Source organism: Mastomys coucha, chromosome X (assembly GCF_008632895.1).
Source record: "Mastomys coucha isolate ucsf_1 chromosome X, UCSF_Mcou_1, whole genome shotgun sequence".
Classification (NCBI taxonomy): Eukaryota; Metazoa; Chordata; class Mammalia; order Rodentia; family Muridae; genus Mastomys; species Mastomys coucha.
Window position 1 is genome coordinate 13,024,828 of NC_045030.1, and position 4,967 is coordinate 13,029,794.

Here is a 4,967-nt window from a genome sequence, read left to right on the forward strand (position 1 = left end):
ACTTCAGCCAACAAAACTCCAAGTAATAAAGGTGGTTGGGGATGTAGCTTTTTTGTACTATCCAACAATGCATGCTGGGAGGTGAGAAGAAGCTAGCAGGGGGACACATTACTGAGCTAGTGTCTAACTGAAGCTGGATGTCTTTACTGCTTATCTCAGCATAGACCCCTCTAAGTCAAACAACTATCATATTTCAAAAAAGCAACAAATGTCATAGCAGTCAACAGGTCTAGAGGCCAGGAACAACAAAGAGTAGACAGTGTTTGAGACTACCAAAATGCAGCTTGATCCTCTTACTTTTGACTCAATATTATTTTATGGTGTCTATTGTATCTAATAAAATCTGAACTTTTTCATAGCTTATAAAGTCCTGTACAATCTGGCCTCTAGAATGTCCATGGTTTTACCTTTCTCATTATCCTTCTTGCCTACTAGGACTTTTCTGCCTATGAATGTTTGTCTCCTCTTTGACTTGATGCCTATTGTGTTTTACTAAAGCAGTCTTTGAGGTAGAGGTATTTGTGACGAGATCAGCACTTGTTGAGAGTGAGTATCAGATGCAGGGTATTTGTGAGGAGATCAGCACTTGTTGAGAGTGAGTATGAGAGAAGCTGCTCAGGCAGATGTAGGCAAAGTCTAAGTTGAACAAAGGCCACTGGAAACTTGGGGACACTATCAAGTTCAAATGGTCCTTTGGAAATTTTCAGAATTGAAACAAGGATCCGAGACCTTTATACCTTCTCTGTCAGCCCTTTGAGTGGGGCCCATCCTGGACAAGGATATGGCCATTCTCAAGGTGTTTTTCTGCATGTAGTGCAAGACCCTGTCTCAAAAAAATAGGACAATTGAAAGATAGATTCTCAGTCTTCAGTATTATATTACACTAATAGAAATGGACTAAGACAAGGGGAGAATAAATACAGTCATTTTCAGAGTAGTTTGCATAGAAATGAAGGTGGAGGTGTTCTTTCTATTTCTTTCTTTCTTTTTCTCTTTCTTTTTCTTTCTTTCTTCTTTCCTTTCATTCTTCCTTTTTTTCATCCCTCCCTCCCTTTCTCCTTCCTTCCCTCCCTCCCTCTCTCCCTTCAAAGTTAATTTTCCCACCACTTCCCTAAAGTACTTGTTACTCACCACTATGCACCTGCTATTCAGCAATATAAAGAAAAATAAGTCATATTTATTAAGCTCTGACATTGGGGTAGCCAGTCATTTGAATATGCATCTGTCCAAGAGAAAATTGAGAGCCAGGAGGATTTCAAAACTCAGGTCTCCAGATCAACAAACAGCAGTGCCCATGGGCTTTGACTTTCCAGCATCAGCAAAAACCTGCCATGCCATCAAGAGTACACAAGTCTCCATTTCTACCTATGTTTTCTGTTAGCTTAAGGTGCTCCTGACATTCAAGATGCCCTGAGATTTTGATTTGGGTTTTTTATTGACTTCCTTCCATGTGAAGATACATCTCTCTGAGGCCTGTGTGGGTATACTGCCATAATTTGAATATTTTTATTGTTTCATATTCTCCTTCACATCTAGCTCCTATCACCTCTTTGACATCACCCCTTTATGTGGCCTCATTTTCAAATTTCTCTGCTCTTTCCTGGTCCTTGACCTTGCTACACTAGGACAGACACTATTCTATCTTAACTTTTTAAGTGTTCTTCTTTTAGGTGTGACTCCTTGTCCAGTTTGACAAAGCAGACCATTAGCTGACTCTCAGACATTTAAACCTGATAAAATATCCATATGCACATAAATATTCAACAATCATCCATTACTTTATTTGTTCTCAATGTTACCAAATGCTTCTTGCACATAGTCACTGGAAATAGAATAATCCACTGACTAACAGGTGGAGTTTCCAGCACTAGGAACACAAAGTTCTAATTTCAAGTAAACACAGAGGCAATCCCAGAGGGACCTAAGAGGCAGAAAAGTGGAGTAAATGGATCAACATAAAACATGCAATCCTTTGCTTCCACAGATATGCTATTCACTGCAATGTACTGGCCAATGTTCTTTATCTATCTTCTATAGTGTTGAAGTGACAAATTACCACAAACTGGGTTGCTCAGCGTGATAATGTATTATCTCACTGCAGGTTAGAAGTCCAAAGTGAAGGTATCAAATAGGCTGGTTGATTTTGAGGGCTGTGATGGAAGCATCTGGTCCATGCCTCTCTTTACTTTTGGATAGGCTGCCAGACATCTTTGGTACTCCCTGGCTTGTGATCTATTTTCACATGTTGCTCTTCATGCCTCATTATATCATTTTTCATCTTTGGATGCATGTATATCTCTATATGTTCCCTTTTTATATGTAAACAATACATATTGGGTTAGAATCCACCTGAATTATCTCTTTTGAACTTGATTGTCTCTGTAAAGTCCTTATTCCAATACACACACACACACACACACACACACACACACACACACACACATATATATATATATATATTCAGATGCACTGAAGGATAGAATTTCAGTACACCTATTTTGGTGCTCACAATTAAAGCTATACATATCCTTCAATAATTATGGTTTTGCCCCTGCTGTTGGGGAGTACTACATAGAAATGCCCCCCCAACATTTCTAGTGGCTGTTACTGTATAGCCCAGATTGGTCTTGAACTGCTACACTCCATTTCTGCCTTCTGAGAACTGGGATTATAGGCATGTATTATTATTTTCAGCTCATGCTTGATTAAGTTTTTAAAACAAATTTAGTTTTCATAGTTCTTAAGACTGGGGAATCCAAGAGTATTGTGCTATCATCTGAAAAGGCCCTTATGCTGGGTCATAAGAAGACCAAAGGGCATGAAAGTATGGGAGAGATGGGGCAAGTCAATCTGCAAGAAGTGGGGAAAGGGAACAGGTGGAGGAAGAGGTAAAAATAATTTCACAGAAAACAAAGAATAGTTGTTCTTCTCAGACAGAATGGAAACCCTTTCACATGGTGTGGCGAGGTTAAACGACAGTCATGTAACATCATCCATGCCTGTGAAAATGTTGTGTCCCTTTGCAGACTTGTTTACATTAAGAATCATGAGAGGGAAACATTTATCCCAAATTATCTAAGTGATTTCTTTATGCAAAGGGGGCAGGAGGTAACTGTCAGAGAAAGAGATGTGACATGTAAGTAGTAGGACAGTGAGAAGAACCCTGTTCACATTGGCTTGAGCACAGTCAAACTGACTTTGGACATCTGGCTTCTAGAATGGAAAGTTGTTTCCATTCATTGTGTTGTTTAAAGCCACTAACTTTGTGGAAACTTAGTGTAACTGCCACAAGTACAGGTGATTCTAACTGCACATATAAAGGCACTGTTTGTAGGCAGTGATCCAGCAAAACAACCTTATGAGATTTTCAAAATCATAAGTAGTGCTAAGTGAACTTGGGCAAGGTTATAAGAGAACTTAATCTTTAAAATTTTTTAGATATCTGGGAGCACTGAAATGGCTCAGTGGGTAAAAGAGCTTGCTGTCCAAGCTTGATGATCTTAGTTGTATCCCTGGAATACATCACATGTTCACCATGGCATACATTTTAAAATTTAAAAAAAAAACATAATTATATGCCTATATTCTAATAAAAATCAATGAAAACTGAAACTACTCTAGGACTTACTGAAAACTGTAAGGAAGAAACATTTTAGGAGAAAATAAAGACCTATGTAAACAGAGATATTCTGTATTCTAACTATGAAACTACACAATGGACGAGCAAAACTGGGGTGGGGGGATAAAAAGTTTGCACAGATTACAATAATTGGATAGTGAAGCACATGTAAAGAGGCTCAGCATCACCAGGCATTGCAGGAATGCAAACTGAAACTATACTAGTATGACACTATATACCTGTTACATGAGTAAAATTGAAAATGGTCTACCCTATCAAATGCTAACAAAGGTGTAGGCCTTCAGGATCTTCTATATTGTTGATGCTGATATCAAATCTTTTATCATTTTGGAAAAGAGTTTAGGATGCTCTTCAAATATTAACTATGTATTTACCAGCTACTCTACTCCAAATTTTTAATCAAGAGGTATGAATGCCTATTTCCCAAGTACCAGGGCTACTGGTGAGCGCTACCATACCTGGCAGCAAAAGATAGTGTGAAATAAATTTTACATGAAACTTGTAAAGTCTATATGAATAGGATTTTTAAATATTCTTGAAAGATACCAAAAAAGATTTTAAATGACAGTATGATATTCACTTGGTTTTAAATATGTTCTAGAGAAAAATCCTCCCAGAATAGCCAAGTAAACCCTGAGAAAAAAAACTTGACCTATGAGAAGTGACTAATGTTTCCATTTTAGTACTTTAGGGATATGAGAATTAAAACCATGCAATAGCGGTGGACAAATGATAGTCTTTCTGCCCATAAACATACCAAATTATATGTGAAATTTTGCATGTAATACAGGCCTAGACTAATAAGTCTCAGGAGAAAAATTTGACATTTTAATAAATGGAACTGAGCAAACATGGAAAAAGACAAAAGTAAATTTGTTGTTGTTGGTGGTGGTTTTACCACTACAAATACCATCTACAAGAATAAATGCCAATGGATCAGGAATCTAAATATAAAAGTGAAACTATGTAGGCACTAAAAATAAACAGGCAGCCAGGCAAGGGTAGCACGCACATTTATTCCCAACACGTCGGAGGCAGAGGCAGAGGCAGAGGCAGGCAGATCTTTGAGTTTGAAGCTAGCCTGGTATATAGAGTGAGTTTCAGGACATCTAGGCCTACAAAAAAGACCCTGTCTCAAAGAAAAAGAAAAGCAAGAGTGATGGAGGGCAGGCATCTTTAATTCCAGTGTAAGGAATAGCTTTCTAGCTGTGACTTAACATGGTGACTCATTGAAAGATGGACTAGATAAAATGAAATTGTTTTTTTTTTTTATTTTGTAACACTTTATTAAGAAGGAACCTATGTCAGCACTGCTATGTAAACAATG